Source organism: Fukomys damarensis, unplaced genomic scaffold (genome assembly GCF_012274545.1).
Source record: "Fukomys damarensis isolate Sample0158 unplaced genomic scaffold, DMR_v1.0_HiC HiC_scaffold_38, whole genome shotgun sequence".
Lineage (NCBI taxonomy): Eukaryota > Metazoa > Chordata > Mammalia > Rodentia > Bathyergidae > Fukomys > Fukomys damarensis.
The window spans coordinates 50,639,226-50,658,486 of NW_022900950.1; the positions used below are offsets into that span (position 1 = coordinate 50,639,226).

The 19,261-nt window shown below is 40.3% G+C and overlaps 1 protein-coding gene and 1 long non-coding RNA gene across 3 annotated transcripts in view; one reads left to right on the forward strand and one right to left on the reverse strand.

Annotated features, from left to right (window-relative positions):
- Positions 1 to 19,261, forward strand: part of Siah3 (siah E3 ubiquitin protein ligase family member 3) — a 74,244-nt gene that overhangs the window by 26,604 nt on the left and 28,379 nt on the right. The gene's annotated exons all lie outside the window — the stretch shown is intronic.
- On the reverse strand, positions 1,571 to 19,052 carry LOC104871196. The gene is made up of 3 exons (XR_782782.1): positions 18,963 to 19,052; positions 14,069 to 14,234; positions 1,571 to 1,663 (listed from the first exon to the last, which is right to left on the reverse strand). It is a non-coding gene; the product is annotated as an uncharacterized LOC104871196 (long non-coding RNA).

A 19,261-nucleotide genomic window follows, 5' to 3' on the forward strand; every position in this document is an offset into this window, starting at 1 on the left:
GGGGGTCACTGACTGAAATGTCATTCCACGGTGTGTGGCTGGATCTGTACCTGCAGTCCTAGGGCTGACATATCAAAGTACATCAGTTAGGTCCCTCGAACAACAGAAATTTATTGTCTTACAGTCGGGAGGCTGAAAGTCTGAATATAATTCATCAATAGGGTCACTTCCCTTTAAGGGCTATGAAGGAAAATCTGTCCCCTGTATTTTTTTTAGCTTCTGTTGGCCTCAGGAATTCTTGCATGCAGATAAATCCTAATCTATCTGGTTATGGTTTTTTTAAAAGTTCATTTTTAAAATTGGGAAATTAAAAATATAAACAATTAAGTCACTCATAATTCTATGGCCCAAAGGCAATCATTATCAATATTATTTTTGTTTTTTCTTAGTTTCTCTCTACGTACATTTGAGAATGAAAACTTTAGCTCACTCACCACATTTATCACCCTTGAGTAATAATTTAGAGCTTAGATCAGAAAAGGCTTAAATTTAAATACAGTTTATTTAAGTATAAAATTAATCCTCTTGGCTCAAGTCTATTTTCAAATGGTAATATGCTGCCTTCTATACTTGGAAAAAATAATGAATGATTACTGAGGAGATATGTTCACTTCTAAGAAAATTATATTGGGATAAGTCTTCAAATCATGTTCTAGAGAAACTGCAATTTTTCTGCTCTTTGTTCCCCATCTGTGGCAGTGGGATATTATGCAAGTCTAAACTGATACCCTAGTGACTTCAGGAAAGTTTCCTGTCTCAGCAGCTGAGCACGCTCAGGGCTAGTGCTGGGAGCTTCATCCATAACTCCAGAAGCCAGATTTCTCTGAGACACCCTGAGTACATGTGTCACTTGCAGCAAGGGACACATGAGCAAGAACAGAGGTGTGCAGTCCCAGCTAGGAACATGCAGGTGTGTGCTAGCTGGGCCAGCTGCCGATGGCCCTCATAAATCACTCCTGGCTGGTACCCAGGGGCTCTTGCTACTCCATGGAGGTTGGTGCTGAAAGATAAGAGCCAGAGATCAATTTCACATGTGAAAAAGATCATCCAGATAGTTCACCAGCAGCGTGTGCTCTCATTCTCTCCCCGCTGACACTCTCCTGACTGTCTTTCCATCCCACACTCATCGATGATCAACCCAATAATTGAGGACTTATTCCTGGAGGGCTATATCCAGGTGATGATATAATTAAGAGGGCCACAGAGTTATTTCCACAGAATTTGCTCATAATTAGCGTCTTTGTTATAGTTAATTAGGACAATGATTTAAATTCCCTGCACTGGTTTTCTATTTTGAAGTAGGATTATTCCGTGGCACCAACATTCTTTGACAGCCTACTGTGTGACCAATACTATCTTAGCCCTAAGGCAGTGTGGTGCAGCCCTTAAAAATCTGATGGTTTGGCTGTGAAAATAAGGCATCAAATAAATGTAATACATTCTGTTGGGTGGTTAGCACACCCATGTGTTGTACACCGCAGTAGATACATTATGAGAGATGCATCCTTGGGTAATTTTACCTTGAGAACATCATAGTGTGAACTTACATAGACTTAGATGGAAGAGATCATTCACTTGATGTGGCCTCTAGATGCAGTAAAAATACTCAGTCAATGCTGGAGGTAGAGCACTTGCCGAGCACGCGTGAGGACCTGGGTTCAATCTTCAACATGGAAAAAAAAAAAAACCCGGTAAACAAGATGTATGAGACTGCAGCTAGCAGAACATGGCATGCCGTTTATAGGACACATTTTTTATAAGTTGAAGGATTATACTAAAAAATACTAGTAAAATGTTCAGTACAGTAAATACGTAAAGCAGTCACACATCTTTTATTCTCATTGACAAGTAATATGTAATGTACACAGTTGTATGTGCTACACTTTTAATGCCCAGCAGCACAGTAGGTTTATTTACACCAGCAGTGCCTCTGACACAAATCATGTGTTGCACTAGGGTGTTACAACAGCTGCTGCATCACTAGGTGATGGGAAGTTCTCTGCTCTGTTATAAACTTAAAAAGCTGCTGTGCCGTATGCACATTGGTGGTGAGTCACTGACTGGAATGTTCTGTGGCTCATAACTGTACCTATACTAATAGTCCTAGGGCTGAATATCCAAGTGCTACCAATGAGGTCACTTAACAGAAATTTGTCATCTTACAGCTGTGGAGGCCAAGTTCCGTTAGGAAGAATTTTCCTCATGCCACTCTCCTAGCTTCTGGTGGCCTCGGGAGTGCTCAGCTTGTAGTTGGCCTTCTTTCTGGGTTTCCCAATCTCTTTGCTATGTGTGTGTGTTTGTCTCTGAATCAACATTTCCTCCTTTAGTAAAAACCCTAGTCATACTGGATTAGAGGCCATCTGATTGTTCTCATCTTAACCTGATCATCAGCAAGGACCTTGTCGCCCAGTATGGTCCCAAGCACAGGTACTGGGAGTTAGGACTTGAACATCTTTTCTGGGACACAATTCATCCTATAACGGCATGCATGCATATGAGCAAAGCTCAGAGGGGGGTACAGGGAAGGGAAAAATAGGCCTTAAAGGGGGGGGTTGAAAGAAGGAGAGGACAGGACCTCCTAGGAACAGGTAATGTTACATGCAGAGGCCCAGAGGGAGAAGTCAGTTTCTAGAGAATGGGAAAAGCAGGAACATGCCAGGAAACAAGCTAAGCAATTGATTGGTTCCCTGATCTGAGGTTCCTTGGTCTCCTAGTCAGGAACAGAGGGTCACAGACCAGGTAAGTTATAAAGACAAGAGGTTCATTTGGGCTCATAGTTCTTGCTCAAGGCCATCTAATTATGACCTTCTTGCTTGAAGACTCCTATAGTGGCATCATATGGCAGAGAGATGGAGAGTGAGACCTAGCCAAACTGGCTTTTAGAGCAGATCTTGCCTCAAGATACACACATCAACACATTAATCCATTTATCGCACCAATGGATTAATTCATTCAGGAGGGCAGAGCCCCAATCACCTCTTAATCTCTTCATCTCTCAAAATGGAGATCAAATTTCAATGTGAGTTTTGGAGGGGACAAACCATATTCGAACCATAGCACCTGGCAAGTTCCTTGGTAAGGCTAGTAAGTTCGAGGGCCCAAGAACCAGAAGAGAGGATGACAGACTCCTGCAGAAGCAACTCAGGCAGAGTCTGCTCCTGAAGGGGAAGGAGGATGCTGGTGGAGGAGGGAGGGGTGCTAGGAAAGGAGGTGTGCTCTGGAGTAGCTGGCAACACCTGACACACCACAGCAGATATCTCCACACTTCAAAGTTGTAGCTCAAGCTAACAAACTCTTAAATTAAATCTGCTCTCTTCTCCTACCTTTACAAACACAACTTTAGAAGAACCTGGAAGACCAAGTTTCAATCATAATTTCTGGGAAGTGTAAATAAAGACTAAAAGGATAACAGATAATGTGAAATAGGAAGAAAAGGTGCAAAGGGGAAGGGAAAGTGGGAGGGGTAGGGGAAAAGAAAGAGGGGAATGGAATTACTATAAGAACAAGAAAAAAATGAAAACAAAGTCTTTGTAGATTGGGAGGGGTAGAGGGGTTGAAGCGGGGTAGGGGAATGGGGAAAAAATAAGAACCAAGATGGACTATGTAAAGGTGCAAATTCCCAGTGATGAATGTCATTATATTGTATACCTTAAATATACCAATAAAATTACTTAAAAAAAACCCAATTACTGGTTTCTGAGTGTTTCCTCATCAGATGTAGTAGTGTGAGGGAAACAAGCCCTGGCCCACAGCACCCCTTTCTCAACCTACCCCTGGCTCCATGCCCACCTCCATCATCAAATGCTTATCATTTGTCAGTAGCCATCTGGGGCAGACCGGAGAGAACTTGGTTTAGGAAGGTGTCTGTGCCCTTGGAAACCCCGGATGCCTGGGGATCCAGGCTGGGCACCTGAAGAACCTGCTGCACTGTGGATAATGTGTGGACAGTCTCTCTGCAAGCACAGCAGTGACCGGCACAGTGGGGAAGAAAATGTCTCGCGGGGCTCCACAGGACCACGCATCCTATTCTCATCCCTAAAATGGGAATAGCAATGTTGCTGCCTCATGGGGCCATTGGGAAGAATAAACATATATGCATAAATATGAAATTGTGTGTGTGTGTGTGTGCGTGTGTGTGCGTGTGTGTGTGTGTGTGTGTTGTCCGTCAGGGTCCTGGTCCCAAACCCCTTGAAAATACCAAATTACATAGATGCTCAAATCACTTTCATAAAACGACGTAGTATTTACATGTAAACTGTGGACATCCCCTGGTATGCCCCACATTATCTCTAGATTACTTATGATACTTAATTCAATGTAAATGCTATGTCAGTTGCTGTGATATTGCATTGTTGAAGATGACAAGAAAAAAGTTTGTACATGTTTCGTAGAACAATTTGTTTTCTGTTATTTTCCTTCCATGGGGGATGTGGAACCTATAGCTACAGAGAATCAAGTACATATGCTCACAGCTATACAGTCATTGTAAGTGCTTTTAATAAATGAGCTTATTTAATCTTTTACAATAATACTAAAAGACCAGTGGTATTATTACCCCTATATTTCCCACGAGAAAGCTAAGTCACTAGACTGTAAGTAGCAGAAATGTGATTCGGTTGCCCACTGCAAGCTCTTAATCATTATATAGTATTGTCTGTTTTCCATGGAATAATATTACCTGGTTTAATGAATTAATCACCTGCTGGTAATAAACACTCAGGATATTACTGCCCTTGCTGTTGGCATCACTGTTAATTACTGCTGCATTCGGGCACGTGTGGTTCCTATAGATACTTCCTCCCCTGGCTCAACCGCCCCAGAGCAGAAGAGGAGCAGTGAATACTGCACAAGGGAAGAGAGGTCCTGGCTGCACACCCATGCTGCCGGTGAGCAGCTGCTGTGAGCTGGCTGAGGCGAGGCAGTGAAAGTGAGCAGGCGCTGTGACCTCTACCCAGAGGAAATTATAGGGTGCTTCCAGGAGGGGCTTCTGTGATGAGGGTTATGTTGACATTTACATTCGGATGAATGCCCTTCCTCAAGGGTTTTATAATTCAGCTGCTCTAATTTATAATGGGACTTTTAAAAATAGATGCACATATTTTCCACTCCACCTGTGAGTGGAAATAAGTGGTTTATACATACCTTTCTTCTTTGGCTGGACTATTACCATATTTCACTGAGCAAGTCTCTTGTCAACTTTATTTCTTGTGTTTATATCAGTCCAGTGGGCAGGATCTAAGATGAGAAGCCAGCAGAAGCAGGGCCTGTGGGCTGCCTGGCTGACTGGGTGCAGTGCTCTCTGTAATTGCTATGAATAGAAGACTGGGTCCCTGGAGCCAGCCGGCATGGTGGCAGCAGAAGCTCAGATCATGGTGACTAGTGATCTGAGCTTCTGCTGTCTCCACCAAGGTCTAGCAAAGACATAAAGCAAAAGGGCCCAGCCTAGCTGCTGGGCTTCAGCCCTGCTTCCAACTGTCTGTGTGAACTGGAGTCAAGCAGCTAAGTTTCTCTGTGCCTCAACTTCCTCATCTCTTGAATGGGCTTGATGATGATACCTGACTCATTGCTGTAAGAATAAGTGGGATGAAATAAGTAAGCACAGAAGTGTTTACAGTGGGGCTTGGTTCCTGGAAAATGCTTCCTAATAGTATCTGTTGTCATTTCTATTAAATGGGCCCCTCCAGTGCCAGGTCACCTTAGCTACTGTCAACTGTGTGACAGGTGAAGAAACCAAACCTGGGAAGTTGATTGATTTATCTAGACTCTGGAGACTCATTATAGCTTTGGCAAGACTGGAACTCAGGTTTTTTCTTACAGCACTCCTTCAGAGTGTGAACACTTGCAATCATCAGATGTAACAACTCCAAGTGTTAGGCAACCTAAAGTACCTTGCAGTGATTAGTCAGGTTCTCCAGAATCCCTGTGATACCAAAATCAATGCATGCTCAGGTCCCTCATCTAAAATGGCATAGCATTTGCATATGTCATGTGCACATCCTCCGGTATCCTTTAAATCATTCCTAGATTATATACAATACCTAGTAGATGCTCATGCTTAGTACATAGCTGTTGTTAATGTATTGGTCAGGAAATAATGACAAGAAAAGTCCACATGGTCAACACAAACACATTTATCATAAGCCTAACCATAGTTTTGAACTGCAACTGGTTGAATCCATGGGTGTGGAACTCATGGATACAGAAGGCTGACCGTGTACACATCCATACACCTGTATACAATGCAGACAATAGTCTGGACATGGTGTTCCTTCAAACATGCATGTTGAGACATAATCCAGTCACATAGTAGAAGATGAGCCTTTAAAAAGTGAGTAAGTCATGGGTGTTCTGCCCTCATGATTGGGATAAGTATTCCTGGAAATTGAGGAAAGTGTCCTTGCCTCAGTCTGACGATGCCTTTAAGGTGGACCTGCCAGCCTCCAGAACTGTGTGGAAAAAATATGCCCACTGTCCATATATTACCTAGTCTAGGGATTTAGGCACAGCCACAGGAATGTACTAACACACACACACACACACACACACACACAAGCACAACCTTAAGGAATTGGCTCATGCTCTGAAGGCTGGCAGGTCCAAGCCTGCAGGGCAGGCAGGCAAGCCAGAGACAGGGGGAAGAGATGCTGTGGCTGTTTGGTCTGAAGAGAGCAGTCTGGAGCAACATTCGCTCTTCCTTGAGACCTTCAACTGATTGGATGAGGCCCACCTATATGATGAAGGGTAATCTGCTTTACTCAAAGCCTACTGATTTATATATTTGCATTTTAAAATTATGGCATGTTTTCAATAAATAATAGTTATGTTTGCTTTGGGAAATTTGTCCTTGCATATAACATGGCTTGATCATTTTCAATTTTAATTTCAATTTCTTTACCTTCTTCTCCTTTCTCTTCCCCCTGATCCCTTTCCCAGCTCCAAAAGGTCTGTTTTCTTGTTTCCTGAACCTGTGATTTAAGTGTTCATCTCATCTAAAGAATATTTTCACAACATCATCAAGGCTAGTGTTTGACCCATATCTGGTACTGTGGCCTAGCCTCGTTGACACATAAAGCTAACAATTACTTGCAGAAAGAAAGAAACATACTTCCTCAGCAAGAACCTATCATATTGATTTTCTATTTCTGCTGGATGTTTGCAGACAAATAAACTCGTGACTTCCCAGCAGTGAGTCTGAGCAGTATGGGATTGTGGGGAGGGAATCTGGGTTAATGGGAGAGAATGAAGCTTAGGGAGGGTTCCATTGCTTTTTGACACTGTCTCTATGTGTGCAAGGGCGCTACCTTTCTACATCTTTGCAGCCTAGAAGCCTTCCTGTTATCCTGAGATGGCGTTGGTTTCCCCATTAAATATCCCTGACACGCAGTGCATATCCCATGCCATGACAAGCACTTCTATATAATTTACTGTTTACTTTTCAGTAAATGCAACTGTAGCAACTTAGGTACAGTGCTCAGAAACACCTCCTGAATAGATATAAGTGTTATGGACTGCGTGTCTGCATTCCTTAGAACCATCAGACCGAAATCCTGACCTCCAATGGGATGGCATTAAGAGGTGGGACTTTGGGGAGATTAATTAGGTTTATGGGGGCAGAGCCTAGGATAGTCTCTTCCTAGGAGTTCTTTCTAGAGTTCTCTCTCCCCACCATAAGAAGAAACAACAGCAAGACACTGTCTGCAAATCAAGAAACAGGACCTCACCAGACAACAGCCTGTTCATACCTTGATCTTAGACTTCCAGACATCAGAACTGAGAAAAACAAATGAGTGCTACTTAGGTCAACCAGACTGTGGTCTGTTGCGATACCGTGGATTGACTAAAGAATGAACAAGTGACTCTGGGAGAGAAGGTGGTGATCACAAAGCTGGCCTGAACAGCTAGATCATGAACAACATTCAAGACACTAAACACTCTCCCAGTTCCCTGGTACTAAGTCCTCCCTTCTCCTTTTGCCTTCTACACTGTAGAGGCCAAATAGCCTCTTTTCTGCCCTTCCTCACTCTCTTCCCATCTCAGCTCTGTGAAAGCATCACAGAGTGAGAGATCTGAATGCTGCTGGCTGCCAGGATTCCATCTTGAGATTGGCTCACCGTGCTCCCACGAGTGCACCCGTCTCCTTCCTGTCAAGGGCACATGTGGCTTCTCATTTCCAGGGCTGGTGCTCAGCACCTATGTTTGCTGCCTGCCTGTGAGCCTGTGAAGGCTTTCTAGACTTCTCTAGATGTGCAAACTCCCCCCTTGCAGGTTATCTGCAAAGGCTTTCCTGTCACTGTGCATTAGAAAGATCTTGGAAATTCTTGAGCTCCTGTGGGAAGTGTGTGTGTGTGTGTGTGTGCACACGTGTGTATGTGTGTGTATGCATATGTGTGTACATGCATCCATATGTGTCACAGGAAAGCATTGCATTAAGGAAGCTATACCCCAGGCTCCTAGTGATTTCATGTCATGATAATGATCATTATAATCCTTACAATATTAGCCACCTGCTGCTCCCAGATGAATGTGAGGATAAATGGGATGTCTTTAATATTGTGCTGGAAGTCCTTGGGAGAAAGCTCTTCGCAGGCACTACTTTTAACCTCCTTTGGATGAAGAAATTTTAAAAAAATATTCTAGGAATTGGGTCACATTGTCCATTGTCAGCTATGTCCTAGCTGTGGGACATTGGTAGCCCTATAACTTCTGACTCTGATTCCTTGAGTATAAAATCAACTCAGATGGCCTCTCTGTCCTTTTCTGTTGGATTTGGGTGAGAACAAGATGAGATACTATAAGTGAACCCCCACTAAAAACTAGAAAGTTTGGCATGAATTGCCATGCTTTGCCCTATGTTACTCACTCTCAGGCCGAATTTCTGCATCAGACATCTTGGGGATCCACCAGAAGTTCTTTAGGATTCCGTAGGGCCACTCCCAACAGGACTGTCTGTGCTTTTCCCATCCCGCCACTGCCTTGAGGTGTCTAAAAGCCTGGGCGTGGGGGAAGACATGGGAGAATCTGGGAACTCTAAATGTTCAGACAGAACCTTTCCACCAGATCTCAGGACAGGGACCACGCAGGCCTACACCTTCTCGTACTCAACCATGCTCCAGACGCTCTGGTTCCCCAGAAAATGGGATGGAGCCACCTCTCCCTTAGTGTACCCTTTCTCCCAATAACTTTGGGTCCCTAGATCAGCAGAAGTGAATGGACAAGAGGAGCAGAGCTGAAAGCTCAAAGCCGCAAACTGCAGGAGGAGCCTGGGTGGGGCCCTTGATCAAAGAAAACGGAGGAAGTAACAGTGAAAGCAGTGTCTCTTGTCCTCCACTATGACTTCATAGCACTGGGATCCTAACATGATTTCCTGAGTTGCAAAGAAATTATCACCCATTAAAAGTCTCATTTAGATGTCATTAAAAGTATGTTTCCAGAACATCCTATTCCCTGTCAACAAAGTCTTATTACAGTTTTCAAAGTCTAGTTAGGCTGAAAATGTTCCTTTCCTTTGAAATATTCATTATTCCCACCATAGCCAGAGTACGTCTCATCCCCTCCAACAAGTTCTGCTAAGTTCGGTGAAGAATCATCATCATCACCATCACCATCATCAACAAGACCCCCTCTTTTATGATCACCATCTCCTTTGCCCAGCAGTATGCCAAGGTTTTACATGAAATTCTTGATAATCTGCTATTATTATTTAACTTTAGACTTGAAACTCAAAGGTTAAATAATTTCCCAATTTGCACAGCTGAACTGCAACTGAAACCCAGGTTTCCAAACTCATTCCCATACCTTCTTCCTTCTTTTGTCTCTCTCAGGCATACCAAAGCAATCTTTCAACCACATTCCCTTGGAAGCCAACCAATAGATATGCAGATACAAGCCACCCAAACTCAGCTTTTGTTGTTGTTCTCTGACTTTGTTCTTGAATCCTGAAGTCTGTGCAAGTCCTTTCAGGCACAGTGCAAACCCATTTTCACACTAATGAAAAGATCTGGGAGAACACTGGATCAGAAGACTGGGCAAATCTACCTCTTCTTATCTCCAGTGCTGCCAGTAACTCATTGTCAGTGACAATGTGTAGCCAAATTTTAGTAGTAGAATTTGTTCAAATTAATCATTCTTGTAGAGTATTAATTCTAGATTGCCATCAGTCACACCAGGACATCAGTGTATTTTTTCTCTAAGGCTTTGCCCCTGACTCCAGAAGTAGAGAAACCAACCAGCTCTTAGCAAATAAATATACTGGGCTAAAATTCTGGTCCTACACTACCCTAGCATTTTTCTACTTCCAGAGGGTGATTTGCTCTGATTCTAGGACACATCAATACCCTCATGTCTAAGCCACCAAACATAACCAATTGGTAATAGAATTTGAAAAATGCCTCCTGGATTTTAAGTACCCAGAGTGGTTTGCAACAGCAGTATATCAGCCTGATAACACACACAAGACTCAAGATATATGTGAGCTCCTGATACAAATGATTCTTCACCCAGGCACTGGTGCTAAATAGAAGTTCATCCATCCATTCAGCCCACTAGCCATTTCCTACAGGATGGGGCTAGAGTTGGGACTGTACTACCAACTCTCGCCTTCTTAGGAAGGTCAAGGTGGGCTTGAGGATCACCTGTACACCAGTGTCTCTCACAGAAAGGTGGAGAGCTAAGGCTCCAGGATGTTAACTGTGGGATATTGTCTAATATCCCTTACCCTTATTAGATTGTGCCTTCAGCTTGTTGCCGCAGGACTCTGGAATGGGGGTTAGGAGGCTATGGGTCAGGGCTACCTCACACAGAGAGCTTATAAGGCAAAATAACAGTCTTCATCATGGGCTGCTGAAGACTTCTGTTTGGTTTTGGTTTTGCTTTGTTTGGTTTTACTTTCTGTCTCCTCTTCAAGTGTATTATTTTAAGAAGAATGTTATTTTTAATTATAAAAGAAGCATATGCTCTGTACATAAGAATTAGAGAAAACCAGTAAGAAAAATATTGTCTATAATCTTCCCTGGAGATCCCACCATCATCTGTTGTTGTAGGTGCATTTAGTAATTTTTAATATAACATGCATGATAGTATTTCTATAAGACCACTTGCATTATACAGTTTTATCTTGCTTTTTTAAAAAGGCTATTTATTTTGAACACTTATAATGTCATATGAAGGTAAGCAGTCTGGGGACTTTTCTGTTCAGTATTCCCTGATTTGAGTCTTGGCCAGGCTAGAGGAAGATAACCAAATTACTAATACTCTGCACTGAAGCTTCCCTTTAGTAGTGAAGCAAGTTATTCTGCCCACAATCAGGAGCCATGCCTGACAGTTTCTCCATGTGGCTTGGTCTCTCCTTCTCTAGTGGACAGATACAATTTATCTGAGGCATCTGTTCCACTTCCTAGAGATTTTGATTCCATGAATCTGATACAAAGACACAGACAAACACACACACACACACACACGCACACGCACACACACTACATCCTGTACTTGTAATGATTTCCAACCCATAGTCTATAAATTTCCAGAGTTGCCTTAAGTGTGGAACAAAAATTATGGAGTCCATTTAGAGGTCTCAGTTCTATGGAGCTCCTAACATCCCCATTCCCCCCACCCTAACTCCTAGCCGCTCAGCCAATTACCTTAAGGCAGCAGCGGCTGAAAGGTCAAAGGTCAGGCAGGTCAGCCTCGGGATTTATGTCCACTTCAGGAGTCATTGACCCGCATCGGCTTCTTTAGAGTCAGGACCAGACAGGGATCATCAATATTGTTACAACAGGGTTGGAAATGCACTCCTTCCCCTTGTGGGATATGCTACTGAAGGCATAAACACGGGAAAAACTCCTTGCCCAACTCAGTCCTTTCAGGTGGGAAATAGGTACACATTTAAACATGAGCAAAATTGCAACAAAGGTAACATTCTTTTCTTTATAACTGAATTTAAAACATATTTTGGGCTCCCATTCCATCAAGAACAGAAACAATCTTGGCCAAGTTGGAGATTCCCTACTTTGCCCAGAGTGAAGCCCAAGTTTCAGGGCCCATGAAGTGATGGTCTGATAGATGTTTAGCAATGGGCTTTTTGAGAGAAGAGCACATGTACATATATGTTACTGTAAATTTTTCTCGATATAAAAGATATATAACACAAATATTCTTAATTTTATTCTTTATTTCTTTATTTTTAATTCAGCATAACTATGCAGAACGTCTTCAGTAGTTTGTTGAACTCCTATTGTTATGGAAAGAATTGGCAAGTGAAACACAGAGAGGAGTAACAAAAGTTTACTCCATCGATAGGGATTGATCACACCTAAGGGCAGTGCCCTGATTGATCCAGTCCCGGGCTTCAACTCCCCCTTTTATAGGGTTTTACAGACTTGATCTCATTCAAGTGGTTACATTTCATTTTCACAGTTCACGTTGCTGACATTCAAAACATGGTGGCAAGGCAGTAGAATTTTAACCTGGATGTAGCACTTCTTTGGTAGAGGAGGTTACCTTTAAAATTCATTTAGTTGTCTATTCTAGCCCAGGGGAAGGGGGCATGTCAAGATCAGCAAGGTTAACAATGGTTCTTTTCATTTACATAACTTTTTAGGGAGACTAGATGCCTCCCGTGCCTGTTGATTCTGAACTAAACAAAGCAAATGACATAAGTTATTTTACATTAAAGTGTTCTCTATCACTATATCTATAACCAATCTATAGTTGCAATTCAACCATCATTTGACAAGATCAGACTGTGATGGCTACCCACTGAGAAAAGCCACCATCACTGATGAGTGTGTGTGATTTCAATATTGATGTTGGTTGACATTTTCTTTCCATTCACAAGGATTTTCATTCTCTACTCAGTGACGTGAACAATTTCTTTGCTAAATTAGATGACAGTTTTATAATATCGAAAGAATATTTTCTCAATTTTGTGCTATTTAACACAAAGCAACAGCAATTTACACAGCACACTTTTAAGTTTAATTTGACTTGTTAACATTTTCTTCAATTCAGTTTAGGAAATCAAGCCCTGATTTGTAGCATTTGCCAATTTCCATGGTATAAATACTCTCACCATGCCTAATTTCTAGTTACCAACACAGCATCAGTGGACATGAGGCTGAGAAGCAATGCTTACCATTATTTAGTGCTTCCACTATACAGATACACATACAGATACATATAGATGCACATACATATTCACATGAGCTACATATATGTAAATAACCTCAAGAACATATATAATAGTGAAGTATTGCAAGAAACCCACAAAGTAGCAAGTTTTGTATATTTACTTCCTGTGTTTTAATATAACTTAGCTGTACATTTATAACATTTAATTTTAATAATAGAAATGTTTAGCTATCAGCTCACAAAATTCCTGAAACTAGTAATTAGGTTTTGTGAACTGATATACTGCTGGTCAAATGTGCTGTTGATGGTTGGACTTGGTGGATACTCTTTTCAACTCTTATTACCTATCCATATTGACACTCAGTGTAAGACTTTGCTGTCATGTGGTCTCTGGTCATTGGTTCCAGAAAGTTGTGCTGTGTCCTGGCTTAAGCTTCATGCTCTCTGAGTCTCTCCAGATCACATAAATTGTCTCCACTCATTTCTATGCCCCTCTGAATGAACAGCAATACAGATTTTCAACTCAGTGGAAGAGTTGGGCAAGTCTTTTCTCTAATGATATGCAATGCTAGCTTTCTGCTCTGCAAAATCTACTGAATAGACCCATACAAATTTGGATCTGTTTTTAGATTCTCTGTTCTACTTCACTGACCTGCTCTGTTTTTCATGTACCAGAATCACACTGTTTATAGATTTATTCTGTGTTTTACCACTTTGTTGGATAATCCAACTTCACCACTATTTATTTTTCAGTAACATCCTTAGTATACATATGTGTTAGCTTTCTATCTTGTGACAAAATAACTGAGAATAACAATTTAAAGGAGGAGAGTTTTATTTTAGTTCACAGTTTGAGTCTATGGTTAGCTGGCTCCATTGCTTTCAGGCCTGTGAGGAGTCAGAAGCATCATGGGAGAAAGGTGTGGCAAAGGAAATCTCTTACCTCATGGCAGCTGGGAAGCAGAGAATGTATGCAGTGCCAGCCAGCAGGCTTCCTCCATCTTCTGCTTCTCTTGCACCTGGGCCACCATCTCCTAGGTGGTGCCACCCACATTCAAGGTGTGTCTCCCATTTCAGTTTGATGTCTTACATGCTAACCATTTCTGAAACTGTTGTGGAAGGAATTGGTAAGTGACACGCACAGAAAAGCACCAGAATGGCAGTCAAATAATAAAAGTTTATTTTGCCAGGCAAAGGTAGACCACACTCACATAGGCAGTGTTAGTGATTGAGCACCTCCTGGGTTGCAGGGCTTTTTTTATATATAGGTTTTATAGCTATGATCTCATTTAGGTGGTTACATATTATTTTTTTAGTTTACATTACTCTTGTATCAGTTACAGTAACAAGATAGTTAACTTCAACCCAGATGTAACAATTCCTTGCAGTTAGGGAGTTTACCTTAAGATTTGTCTAGCTATCCATTCTAGTGCACAGGAAGTGGGTGTTCAAGGTTAGGAATGAGGCTAGATGCCTCATTTCATGGTCAATATCTCCACTGTGTTAATTTTGAACTAAACAAAGCAAATTGCTGTTAGAGACAGCAGAAGTAATTTTACATTTTTTTAACATTTTGTAGGTTTTTAGATCATTTACAAAAGTTTTCTGTATCATTCCTCCCTTTGTTTTGGGGGCAACTCATTGAGTTTATATTAATTAGACCTAATGAGTAGCTGAGTAAGGGGTACATAGTAAGCATCATTGGCTCTAAGGCAGGTTACTTGTGATGTCAGTTGCCTGATAAATCATCATGGTGAATGGTGCACAAATCTAGCAATCAGAGGCTAATTTTTGGTCTTCCTGTAGCAGCAGTAAATGAGTTTTATTAATTAAATCTATTATATCTATTTTTATATGATTTTTTGATATCTTTTTAAGACATTTTTTTTTTCCTACAGCACAGGAGTTTTTTTTTTTTTTTTTTTTTTTTGAGGGAGGCTCTTTTCAACCTTTTTAATCTGTAGAATTTTTCTTTTTAACCTCTGAGGACCATGCCTAGCAGTTAACTGATATCTTATGTAAATATGAAGAATTATTTTTTTGTAGCCAGCTTACTTTTTAAGGCCAAGCCATATATATATATATATATATATATACATGTATATGTATAGTTATATTGTCTTTTTTTACAGTTATCATAATTGCCAGTATTTTTGGTTACAGTAGAACTGCTTAACCATATTTGAGTTTTATCTGAACAGTACATCTTTTGGGGGGTAAATTTTTTATAGTGAAGTATGGTACTAGGGTTTTAATAATGTTTTTTTGGACAAGCATCAAAAAGAAGCATGCGGGGATGTTTTTCTGGTTTTTATTTATCAGTTTTAAAGGTCACATATTTTTATTAAACTTATCATCTTTGGGTTTATAAACTATTAATTTTAAAATAAAGTAACGCATAGCCATTTGACACAATAAAAGAATTTGTAATATTTTGATTGTAGTCTTTATTTTTTAGCCTTGCATGGACTCATCAGCTTCCAGTGTGGTGGGAGCAGGGCTTTGAGTGTGCTGTCTTCTGGATTCACAATTTGTGGAGTTCTGGGTCCCTTTACTCTAGAGTGGTGAATCCACGGTTGGACTTTAGCCACCTTGACAGCTGTGGGAGTAACTAGAAGTGCCTCATATGGTCTTTTTTATATAGGTTTTAAAGTTGTTGTTGTTTTGTTTTTTTTTAACATAAACTCAGTCTCTCAACTTTATCAAGGGCAGGATTTAGCACAGGGAGGACCTCTTTATCTGAGTATTTTATAGCAGCTAGGAGCTTTTGTATTTTTGTCTGAAGTTTTTGTTTAACTGACAAAATTTTTGGCTTTATATCTACCTTAGCATTGCCTTTTGCTTTTGTTTTGTTTTGTCTAGTTAGAACAATGCATTAATGTTATTTTATCAGTTTTTACATTGTTTTTAACAACATGTTATTTTTATTTTTAATGTTTGCCCTCTGTTGTGAGAAGACCATGCCCTTTATATAATATGCCATGAATATACAGGGAAGCAAAGGTGTAACAGGAGTTTGTATAAACATTTAGCCTCTATTCCTTTTGCCCATCAGAGAACCTGCATGAGTGCCCAGAGCTCTGCTCACTGAGCTGGATGGGTCCCGCTTGGACCACTTTATCTTGAGTCACCACTACATAGTCAGTGTCGTGTACCCCATTTTCCATGAAGCTGTTCTCATCTGTGATCAGCATCAGGCAGTGCAGTTTTATGTAGATCAGGACAACTCAAGAATAACTCATCAGTAACACTGAGGTAGTCGTGGTCAGGTGGGCCAGGTTCCAAGGGCAAGAAGGTAGCAGGATTTAAGGTTTTAACTGGAAGAAAATGTAGGCAGGGATTTTTATAGATGAGGGCCTGATATTGTGTGACTCTTATTTGAAAGCTACTGATAGTTTTTATTATTTCAGTTTTAGGACAGCACAGGGAACTGGGATAGTTAATTTTTGTCTTAAGGTTAGCTTGTCAGCTTTTTAAATTAGTATAACTGCAGCTGTCAGAGCTCATAAACAAGGGGGCCATCCCTATTAATAACTTTTTTAACAGAAAATATTATATTTTGAAAATGACCATTATAAATATGTCACAATAGCATATTTAGAATTTAACTCTTTGATAACCAATGTAAACATTTTATAACAACATATTTAAGTAATATTATTGATGTAAGATTTTTTATGCCTGTAAATGTAAACCTTTTATAACAAACTTGAAACCAACAAGCAAACATATATATATTTTTTTGAGTAATCACTTTCATATTTTTGACATATTTAGGCCATGTGGTCCTGTATATTTTTTAAAATTTTTTAAAAGACGAACATATAAAATCTTTTTATATCAAAGGTAGATCCTTTTATATTTATAGCTTTTTCAATATTTTTGTCTCATTTATTATAAACCTTTTATATATAACAAACTTGTCTTTAGCTGTTAAAATTTTTTTTCCTCATTGAGTTTATTGGTACATTTTAGCTATACAGTACAGTTACATTCATTATTGGGATCTTGTACCTTTACATGAAGCTGTTAAAATTTTAAAGTATCTCTTCTTTTTGCTTTGTTTTTAGATTATTACATTTTAAAATTTGACTAGCTGTCAATGCAACAGTATTAACCTTGAGTTTTTTATCAACAAAGTATAGAAAAGAGCAAGTTAACCTTATAATTACAATTTAAGAATTTGCAGAACACAAGAAATGTTTTAAGCACACTAATTAAATGTAACCCGAAATGAAACAAAAATACATTTATCAATTAGTTAAAATTTGAAACTTGATTTTTTTTTTTTTAATTTCTTGATGTCTGGTAAAGCACAGTTGTTTTTCTGGCTTTGTTTTGGATTTTAGACCTTTGCAGACAGCATCAGGCTGATAACACAGTGATGGCCTTGGAGCTCTTAAAGCCTGGAGTGTTTTTGTTTTTGTTGTTGTTAGTTTTTGTATACTTTTTAGAGCTTTTTTAGCTGTCTTTAATTTATCAAAGATTTATTTTTTATTTTAGGTGGGTTTTTTTGTTTGTTTGGTTGGTTGTTTTGTTTTGGTTTGATTTTTGGTTTTTTGAGACAGGGTCTCACTATATAGTAGAGATTGACCTGGAACTCACTGTGTAGCCTAGCTGGTCTTGAACTCACAGTGATCCTCCTGCCTCAGCCTACCAAGTGCTGGGATTATAGGCCTGCACCACCATGCCCAGCAATTTTAGGGTTTTTTTTAGTGTAAAAGCAATTTTTTTGTTTTTGTCCTCACTTCTTTTACACCTGTGATTTTACCAACTCAAGTGGAGGAGGAGGCAGCTTGACCTCCTCTAAAGGGGAAGCACTGGGATTTGCCTGTAACAATGTCACATTTTTTGAGAGAGGCAAGTCTGCCATGTGAAAAACAGCAGATTTGGCAAGTAGTTGTTTTAAGACAGAAACTAAACAGTTTTTACCAGCAGCTGATTGTTGCAGAACAGACAGGCTGGATTGTTCAGGCCCCAAAACAGAGCACACAAGGCTCCAAGTTGTCAAAGTCTCAGTTAAAAACAAAGGGAGATAACATTTTTTTGTCTAGAGTTTTTTCTGGGGGCCAAGTTTGGCTTAGTTGAGGCCATGATAACTTACAAAGCTTCCTGAGCATTTTTTGGTCTTAATTTTATTTTATAATCTCTCACAAAGCCTTTATCAAAATTTTAAATCATGTTCTCAGGAACAGTTGGTTTAGTATTTGAATTTTTTATGATCACTAGATTTGGGGGGGGGGTCTGGTGACTCGGGACAAACAAAGGTAGGTATTACTCATACGCTCACCGGTCTGGCCATGGGGTCTCTTGACCATTATCAGCCACGTCAGAACTAAGGAATACTGTCGTATTAGGGTACCATTTTGTTTATATTAGACACTAGCCACAAAACCTCAGAAACAGGTCACACACAAGCTGCACGATTCGGGGAGGGATCTTTAAGCATTAAAGCCCCCGCTTTGTCTTGGTGCACAAACGAGGCTACTGATTGCTTTCATAGCTCATTTTATTTACTCTCTTAACTGAATTCCTTTTATATACACAATCACACAAGAAGTTAACACATTTTTTTGCTCTGGGGCCCTTACAAAGCACAATAACAAATTGAAGGCTATCGAAACCCTCACAAACGGCAGAGTGTAGGATGACTAGGCCTGCACTCTATATTTTGCCCAAACTGAGGATATAACTCCCAGCAACTGCAAAGAAGGGAGGGTAACCAGGCCTCCAATCTGTAATCTGCCCAAACATTTAATTATGAAACAAAACAAAAGCAAAACAAATGAGAGGTTGCTCAGGAAATCTCACCATTCAGACAGACAATTTTACTTGACCTTTTTCAGTTGTCTCTGCTCTGGGTTCAAGCTATCTGCTGCTGGCGAGCCGACCTCCAAGTCCTAGGAAGGGAGCCTAGGGAAATCCAGGAAGGCTCACCTCTTCCTTTCACTCAGTGGTATTCAGGTCAAAGCCCAACATACGCTGTGTCAATTAACCCTTTTTTTTCCCAGCCAATGCAACAAATGTTGTGGAAGGAATTGGTAAGTGACATGCACAGAAAAGAGCAGAATGGAAGTAAAACAATAAAAAGTTTGTTTTGCCAGGCAAAGGTCAATTGCACTCAAATAGGCAGTGC